Raw genomic sequence first — 9,606 nt, 5'->3', positions numbered from 1 at the left:
TAGCCAGGCGAGGTGGCGGGCGCCTGTAGTCCCAGCTACTCAGGAGGCTGAGGCAGGAGAATGGTGTAAACCCGGGAGGCGGAGCTTGCAGTGAGCTGAGATCCAGCCACTGCACTCCAGCCTGGGCGACAGAGTGAGACTCTGTCTCAAAAAAAAATAAAAAATAAAAATAAAAATACATAAAAATAAAAAATAAAAAAATCCTAAGGTTAGTGTACCTTGGTTATGCAGAAATGGCCTTGATTTTAGGAGATGCATGCTGAAGTATTTAGAAGCGAAATAACATGTATCTGCAACTAACCCTCAAATGGTCCAGAAAAAAGAAAAAACAAATATGATAAAATGTTAACACTCGAGGTGGAATGTATGTGTGTTCATTGCACTATTCTTGAAATTTTCCACTGAGTTTTAAGTATTTTTGAAATAAAAGAAATAGGCCTGCACAAACTCTGTGATGCTCCACAGTACACAATACCAAGTTGCTGCTTGAATCAAAAGGCAAACATCAGATTTGCCCGCTGTGTGAAGGGCATTTGAAGTTGATAAGAGATAAGACACATGTCTCCAAGAGACTCATAATGTAAGACTTGGACAAACATCTGCTGAATGCGGCCAAATATGGTCAATGTCATAAGCAAAGTAGTATAACCTAGAAGCAGAAATAAAGTGAACTTAGGAATCCAAAGAGCTGAATTTGTGTCTCAGCTCTGCCAACTCTGTGGTCTTGGGCAAGCATTAACCTCTCTCTGCCTCAGTTTCCACATCTGTGAAATAGAACTAACTTAATATCTACTCAGAAGATTGTAGTGGATATTAAATAATGTATCCAGGCCGGGTGCCATGGCTCACTCCTGTAATCCTAGCAGTTTGGAAGACCGAGGCAGTGGATCGCTTGAGCCCAGGAGTTTGAGACAAGCCTAAGCAATATGTTGAACCCCATCTCTACAAAAAATACAAAAATTAACCAGGCATGGGTGGCATGTGCCTGTAGTCCCAGCTACTTGGGAGGCTGAGGTGGGATGATCACTTGAGCCCAGGGAGGTCAAGACTGCTGTGAGCTGTGATTGCACCACTGCACTATAGCCTGGCTGACAGAGGGAGGCACCATCTCCAAAACCAAACAAATAATGTATCCACAGTACATAATTTACCTGGCATATGGAAAATGTTCATCAGTAAATAACACATGAAAATAAAGGAGTTGGTTGGGCGCAGTGGCTCACACCTGTAATCCCAGCACTTTGGGAGGCCAAGGCGGGCAGATCACGAGGCCAAGAGTCGAGACCATTCTGGTCAACATGGTGAAACCCCATCTCTACTAAAAATGCAAAAATTAGCTGGGTGTGGTGGCGGGCGCCTGTAGTCCCAGCTACTCAGGAGGCTGAGGCAGGAGAATCGCTTGAACCCGGGAGGTAGTGGTTGCACTGAACCAAGATCATGTCAGTGCACTCTACCCTGACAACAGAGTGAGATTCCATCTCAAAAATAAATTAATTAATTAAATAAAAGAAGAAAAGAAAGGAGTTGAGACCACATGCGGTGGTTCACACCTATAATCCTAGTGCTTTAGGAGGCTCAGGCGGGTGGATCACCTGAGATAAGAAGTTTGAGACCAGCCTGGCCAACATGGTAAAAACCCATCTCTACTAAAAATACAAAAATTATCCAGGTGTGGTGGCACATGCTTGTAGTCCCAGCTACTCAGGAGACTGAGGCAGGAGAATTGCTTGAACCTGGGAGGTGGAGGTTGCAGTGAGCTGAGATTGCCCCACTTCACTCTAGCCTGGGCTACAGAGCGAAACTCCCGCTCAAACAGAACAGAACAAAACAAAAAGAAGAAAGAAAAGAAAGGAGTTTAAAAGCTATACAGGCAAAACTCACATTTTTCATATACATATGAATATTAGAGCCATAACTTCAGCCTATGCTGTAAGGTCAGGAGTAGAAGTGTAGGCTGAGCAACATAGTGAGACCCCATCTCTAAAAACATAATTTTTAATTAGCTGAGGGTTGTGGTGGCCTCCTGTAGTCCTGACTACTGAGCAGTCAGAGATGGGAGGATGGATGGCTTGAGCCTGGGAGGCCAAGGCTACAGTGAACTATGATCATACACTGTACCCCAGCCTGAGTGACAGACCAAGACCTTTATCTGTTAAAAAAAAATTTTTTAATGGAAATTTCACAACATTCTGTTATCTGAAGGTTTTCTTCTGAAAGGACCCAACACCACCAGTCCTAGGTAATCCAGAAAGACCTGAAGCAAGAAGGTGATGAGAAGACCGTTAAGGAAGTCAGCTGCTGCAGGAAGGATCTGTCTGTTGCTTCCTGTCCCTCTAGTCCTGTCCAGTTAGCTGTGTCTAGATTCACACTTAATGTCCTTATCAAGACTGGCCTTCATTGGCCAGGCACAGTGGCTCACGCCTGTAATCCCAACACTTTGGGAGGCTGAGGCGGGTGGATCACCTGAGCTCAGGAGTTTGAGACCAGCCTGGCCAACATGGTGAAACCCTGTCTCTACTAAAAATACAAAAAAAAAAAAAAAAAAATTAGCTGGGCATGGTGGCAAGCATCTGTAATCCCAGCTACTCAGGAGGCTGAGTCAGGAGAATCGCTTGAACCCAGGAGGTAGCAATTGCCCTGAGCAGAGATCGTGCCATTGCACCATTGCACTCCAGTCTGGGAAACAAGAATGAAACTCTGTCTCAAAAAAAAAAAAAAAAAAAAGACTGGCCTTCACCACCTCAGAACTACAGCCAAATAATGCACTGGTTCTCACATTCTCATTCCCCACTCACACTGCCATCTAAACTCTTGGGAAATGTGGAAAGGGCTTTCTCGGTCCAAATCCTGATACGAATACCATGGCATTCTCCTGTCAAATCAATAGAATCAGAATTTTAGAGCTGAGAAGGGACTCTCAATGCCTTCCTTTAAGGAATGTTTGCTAAGCACCTTTCGTGTCCAGGGCATGATGACAGTGCTCAGAGCTGCCATCCAGGGAGACACTCACAGCATCCAAGTGCAGAGTCCCAGGGAGATACCGTCCCCAAGGGAGCAGGCTCCCAGCACAGATTACCCACTGAGCCAAGGTAACCTGCTGGTCTTCCCCTGTGGCCTTGTTCAGATAAAAATCTTGGAAGGTTAGTATAGTTTTACTCTCAGAGATTGAAAAACCAGCTGGGAACAGAAGCTCTTCTGTAAAGATTTCATAGCTCAATTACCATGAGTGTAGGATATGATAAGATTCTGAAGCCAGCTGTGTAATTCAATTCCATTTCTTTAAAGAAAAAGGGCTGGTCTGGCATGGTGGCTCATGCCTGTAATCCCAGCACCTTAGGAAGTTGAGGCAGGAAGATCACTTGAGGCCAGGAGTTGAAGATCTGCTTGAAAAACATAGCAAGACCCCCATCTTTATAAAAAACAAAAAATTAGCTGAGCATGGTGGCACACACCTGTGTTCCCAGCTACTCAGGAGGTGGTGGGAGGATTGCTTGAGACCGGGAGGTTGAGGCTACAGTGAGCTGAGATGGTGCCACTTCACTCCAGCCTGGGTGACACAGTGAGACACCATCTCAAAACAAAAACAAAACAAAATCAAAAGACAACCCAAATGGCCAACATCTACAGGACATTAAATGAACTATAATACGTCCATATTCTGGGTTGTGGTATAGCCGTGGGTTCTGATAATACTTGATCTTGAAGAAAAGCTCAGTGAAAAAAGAAAAAGGAGGGAACAAAAGTGTATATACAGTGTAATCCCAATTGTGTGTGTGTGTGTGTGTTGTAATTTTACTTTAAGAAGCAAGGGAGCAATAAACATAAACATCAAGTTGGGTACAGTGGTACACACCTGTATCCCCAGCTACTTGGGAGGCTGAGGCGGGAGGATCACTTGAGCCCAGAAGTTCCAGGCTGTAGTGCACTCTGATCCTGCCTGTGAATGGCCACTGCACTCCAGCCCAGGCAACATAGTGAGACCTCGTCTCTAAAAACAACAATCTCAGTGTATACCTCCAATGGGGAGGCAGATAGAGGGATTGGGAAGAAGAGGCACACATGAGCAGATGTAGGCATTAGTAATGGCTAGCTTTGGAGCTGATGGTAGATTAATTATATTGTATATTAAATAAGTAAATGCTGCGTGTACATATGTATACACGACTGCATAGAAGAAAATTGGGAAAATTTTACCAAAATTTCTAGATACCTGATTTTAATTTTCTTCTTCTACTTTTCTGTGTTTTCCAACATTTCTAAGATTTGGGGATGCATTTCTTTTATAATTGAAAAAGTGAGGCTCACTTGCATAAGATGGGGAAGTACCTAGATGTATGAGAAGGACAGTGCTATCCCATGGGGAATTTCCACCAGAAATTGGGAAATGCTCCTGGAATCACCAGCCTGGACTTTGTGCTGGGCCTTCTGAATGTGCACCTCACTCTTTGCCACAAGGGGGAGCAAGGAGACAAGGTAAAAGAGAAGCCAGCCCTGTGGGAGAGGGGGAGGGGCGGCGGGCGGGGGAGGGGCGGGGGTTGTGCGTGGAGGCGCCAAGGTGACAACCTCCCCTCCCACTCCCCCTGGGTCCCCAGAGCCTCACCCAAGATCTTCATGAGGTTATGAACACAGCTATGAATTAGGATCAAAGCTGTGTCTGAGGACTTTCTACCAAAGTCAGAATCTAATTTGTTTTGTTTTTAGATTTTTTCTCTTTTTTTGAGATGAGGTGTCACTCTGTTGCCCAGACTGGAGTGCAGCAGTGCCATCTCGGCTCACTGCAGCTTCAACTTCCCAGAATCAAGCGATCCCTCCGTCTCAGCCTCCCGAGTAGCTGAGATTATAGGTGTAAACCACCACGCCAGGCTAATTTTTCTATTTTTTGTAGAAATGGGGTCTCACTATGTTGCCCAGACTGGTCTTAAACTACTGGGCTCAAGCAGTCCTCCTGCCTTGTCCTCCCAAAGTGCTGGAATTAGCACTGGCCGCAAGTCTAATTTGAATGTCAGAAGGGCAGCAAGTAATTACTAAGTCATTTTATGGAGAAACCAATGTTGTCACTGTACCACACACAGCTACGTTACAGCCCTGATGACACCACCTACAAGTCATTTAGTCTCAGTCACTTCCTAGTGAAGCTCTAGCCTCCCATTTAATCAGAGACAGTTTGGCAAAGAAGGAGGTGACATACACCCAGAGTCGTAATTGGAAAATAGCCCAGGCAGTGTTCCTTGTGATTTCATGTTGTTTCCATCAACTTGGTGTTTGAAAATAGACGTCAGTTAGTGAGTGTAGTGGGCACAGAGGAAAGAATGAACTTTGAAACAATAATTCTTATGTTCAGATCCCAGGTCTGCAGCCCCCTCGTTGTGGACCTGTGGCAGGTTACTGGTCCCTCCCAGTCTCGGTGTCTTCATTTTTAACCTGGAGATGCCCAGAGGGAAACTCCTGGCTGGGTAAGGCCCACCCTAGAGGGAGGCTTCAACTGCAGGCAGCTTTCTTTGGCCAAAGTCCTGGGAAGGCCTGGACGACGCTCAAGGTAGGAGCCTGGGACAGAGGGGCCAAGATCACACTCGTTGAGCCAGATACACCTCAACACCTAGAAAGACTGGGTTTCCTAATGCAACAGGATTCACAACTTACATCTAAGGAAAAGAATCAGATGTAGGTGGGCGCTGTGGCTCATGCCTGTAATCCCAACACTTTGGGAGGCCAAAGTGGGAGGATTACTTGAGCCCAAGAGTTCAAGACCAGCCTGGGCAACATAGCAAGACCCCATCTCTACAAAAAATACAAAAATTAGCTGTTGTGGTGGCATGCGCCTGTAGTCCCAGCTATTCGGGGAGCTGAGCCCAGGAGTTTGAGGCTACCAGTGAGCTGCTGTGCTTGTACCACTGCACTCCAGCCCAGGTGACAAAATGAGACCCTGTCCCTAAAAATAAAGAATTGAAGAATGATACCCAGTTTGGTCTGCATCTTAGGGCCCAGATCCAAAGATGGCAGACCCCCCACCCATGTTTTGTGTCCCATGAACATGTCAGCCACAGCGTGGCACAGAGGAAGGAAAGCAGCATAGTGCCCAGGCACAGGGCAGGGAGGGTGAGGCACTTAGGACCTAGGAAGGCACAAATGGACACAACTTAATGATCTTTTTTTCTTTTTTGAGACAGAGTCTTGCTTTGTTCCCCAGGCTGGAGGGCAGTGGCGTGATCTTGGTTCACTGCAATCTCCTCCTCCCAGGTTCAAGTGATTCTTCTGCCTCAGCCTCCTGAGTAGGGGGGGTTAGAGGTGCGCACCACAATGACTGGCTAATTTTTGTATTTTTAGTAGAGACGGGGTTTCGCCATGTTGGCCAGTCTGGTCTCGAACTCCTGACCTCAAGTGATCTGCCTGCCTCGGACTTGCAAAGTGTTGGATTACAGTTGTGAACCACCTTGCCCAGCCAACCTGATTTTATTTTAAAACAAAACAATGGCAGAGCCTATCTTTGAGGAAGGAGAGTCCAGGAGCCTGGTGCTATTCCCAGCCAGATGCCTGATGTGGAGTCAGGACAACTCCAAGGCTGTTGCTGCGGAAAGGGAGGTTCCCTGCACCAGCACATTGCACAGCTCCAAAGGCGTGGGCCATGAACGTGGAACACAGTCCAAAGGTGCTTCCTGGAGCTGAGCAACTCAGGGGCCATGGCAGATGCCAGCCCAATCTCCCAGAACACTGGTGTGTAAAAGGCCCTCAAGACCAGAAGGAACTGAGGCTGAGCATGACATGACCTGCCACACCGAGCATGGCCTGAGCATGACAGGCCACACCGTCTGCAAAAGTGGCTGGCACCAGCCACCCTGGCATCCCCGCTGTGCTGTCCCTGGGTGCTGCCCTTCACTCCCCAGCCTTGTGGAGGGCTGGCCTTACCTTCTGACCTCAGGGAACCAAATGACAACGTTTCTGTCATCTCTGTGATCACATCCTGTGGTTTTCCGCCTGCCCCATCAACATGCCCCTTCTCATCTTTTATTTTATGGAACATTTCCTGTGAGATTCTGCCAAAGACCTGCTTGCTTCCGTTACTTTGATTTTATTTTAAGGAAAGCAAAATTTATGGAAACCAAACTGGTTTTGACACAGGAGGCATAACAAATAAAACTTTCCGTTCCTGGATGAGTATAAACAATCGGACACCCAGCCTTTGACATGAACCACAGCAGCTGTCGTGCAGGAGGACACAGGTGGCAGGTCTCAAACACAAGTCTGCAATTTTTATCCAAAGAGTGGAATTAGTGTGGAAACTGGAACCTCTGGAAATTTCTTTTTGAGAAATTTCATTTGCTCTAAGCTTAGTCAGTATTACTCGATTTTAGTGTTCCCATGGGCCAGGTGCTCACTGCAAAACTTGAAGCATCAGCCTGAGATTTTCAGTTAACCCATAATCCTTGCCAGGGGGCATCAGTATGGCAGCGCCTTGGCCAGAACTTTGCACAACGGCTTCCTTTGTTCTGTGGCTAAAGAAGTGTCTTGTGGTGCCGCTTTTCAAAAGACAGCCATGGCTCCAGGTGCCACTCAGGAAGACTTGTGGAGTGGGTTCTGCGAGGTCGTTGCTGCTGTGGCCTGTGCCATGAAGCTTGTGGCCTGGCCTAAAAGCAGAGAGGACGCCTTTTAAACAGAAACATTTTTAAAGTTTTCCTCTCCCCACTTACTTCTCCCTGCCATCCTCTCCCCACTGCCCCATCACCTCTAATCCCCAAATAATGGAGATCCAGGCTCCTGGCAGTAAAGGCTGCCACAGGGGCATCTCATTTCAGTTGTTAGCATTCTCGCTGAGGGACAGTGTGCTGATTAGTAGCAGGCAAGCAGCCTTGGGAAATCTGAAAATATACCGAAAGACATTTTCCAGAAACTACTTCACATACCTACTTTCCTCCAAAATTGCTCTGGCTTTTTAGAGACCGAAATCCCAGTCTTATGGCAAAACGAGGCCTCAGATTAAGGGGGATTTTTGTTTGATGAGTTGTATCGAACACATATCCATTGACAGCCTGCCAAGGTAGGGCCATGGTAGATGCTAGGCACTAAAGTCTATGGAAGACGGAAAGTTCTGGCCTGGAAAATGGATGAGAGGCATTTGTTTAGGGTTTTTTTGTCGTGTTTTTTGTTTGTTTGTTTGTTTTAAGATGGAGTCTTGCTCTGTTGCCCAGGCCAGAGTGCAGTAGTCCAGTCTTGGCTCATTGCAGACTCTTCCTCCTGGGTTCAAGCAATTCTTCTGCCTCAGCCTCCCGAGTAGCTGGGATTACAGGTGTGTGCCACCACGCCCAGCTAATTTTTGTATTTTAGTAGAGATGCAGTTTCACCATGTTGGCCAGGCTGGACTCGAACTCCTGACCTCAAGTGATCCACCCTCCTCAGCCTCCCAAAGTGCTAGGATTACAGACATGAGCCACCGCGCCCCGCTCGAGTTTATGGTCTAGTTGCAGAGACAAAGAAGTAGATGATTGCAGTGGGGTTTTAGAAGTGCTGTGATGGACTGGTGTATGCACAGAGCAGGGCAGACAGCGGAGGGGAGGCCCAGCTGGTGATGGAGTCAGACCTGGCCCCAAAGCCCACATTCTCTCAGTGCTGAGACAGAGACAGAGATGGACAGACATAGACAGACAGAGGGTCGCTTTTCAGTGTTGTTCAGCCCCTGTTGGTGACTCTCTGGCATCTGGTGCCTGCACCCGCTCCTCTCCTCTGTCTCTCAGAGGCAAAATGGAGAGCATGGTTCCTGAAAGACACAGTGGCTGCTCTTATATCTCCACAGTAGATATCCTGCAAACGGTTGATTGTGCGGACAGCTTTTCTCAAGGCACCCTGTTATCCTGCTCCCCCAACCTGATTTTCATCCTGAATTCTCTGTCTCTAGGCCCACCTCTACCCACCCAGTGCACCAAATCGGAGAGGGCAGGATCATCCCAACTCCCCACTCCCACATCCAGTGATGCAGCTTGAGCTTCAGACTCCCATCCTTTGCTTGGTTCCCATTGTCACCATGTCACTGCCTCAAATTGGACCCTTCATTGTCATCGGGGCAATGGCAACTGAGTCCTAAGTGGCCCCCAGCCTCCCCTCTCTCCCAGTGCAACCTATGCACCACACTGCCACCAGCATTGTGCCCTGAAAGCAAATTAGATAACACCAGTGTCTTTCTTTCTCTTTTCTTTCTTTCTCTTTCTTTCTCTTTCTTTCCTTCTCTCTTTCTTTCTTCCTTTCTTTCTCTTTTTCTCTTTCTTTCTCCTTCCTTTCTCTCTCCTTCCTTCCTTTTTTCTTCCTTTATTTTTTCCTTTCTTCCTCCCTTTCTTTCTCTTTTTTCCTTCCTCCCTTCCTTTCTCTCACTTTCTTTTTTCTTTCTCTTTTTCTTTCTCCTTCCTTTATCTTTCTTCCTTCCTTTCATTTTTCTTCCTTTCATTTTTTTCCTTCTTTCCTTCCTTTCACCCTTCTTTCTTTCTTTCCTCTCTCCTTCCTTCCTTTTCTCTTTCTTTCTTTCTTTCTCTTTCTTTCTTCCCTTCCTTCCTTCTCCTTTCTCTTCTCTTCTCTTTTCCTTCCTTCCTTCCTTCCTTCCTTCCTTCCTTCCTTCCTTCCTTC

This window comes from Piliocolobus tephrosceles, chromosome 7 (assembly GCF_002776525.5).
Source record: "Piliocolobus tephrosceles isolate RC106 chromosome 7, ASM277652v3, whole genome shotgun sequence".
NCBI classification, from domain to species: domain Eukaryota; kingdom Metazoa; phylum Chordata; class Mammalia; order Primates; family Cercopithecidae; genus Piliocolobus; species Piliocolobus tephrosceles.
The sequence above is the reverse complement of the archived record's forward strand: the minus strand, read 5'-3'. Positions refer to the sequence as shown.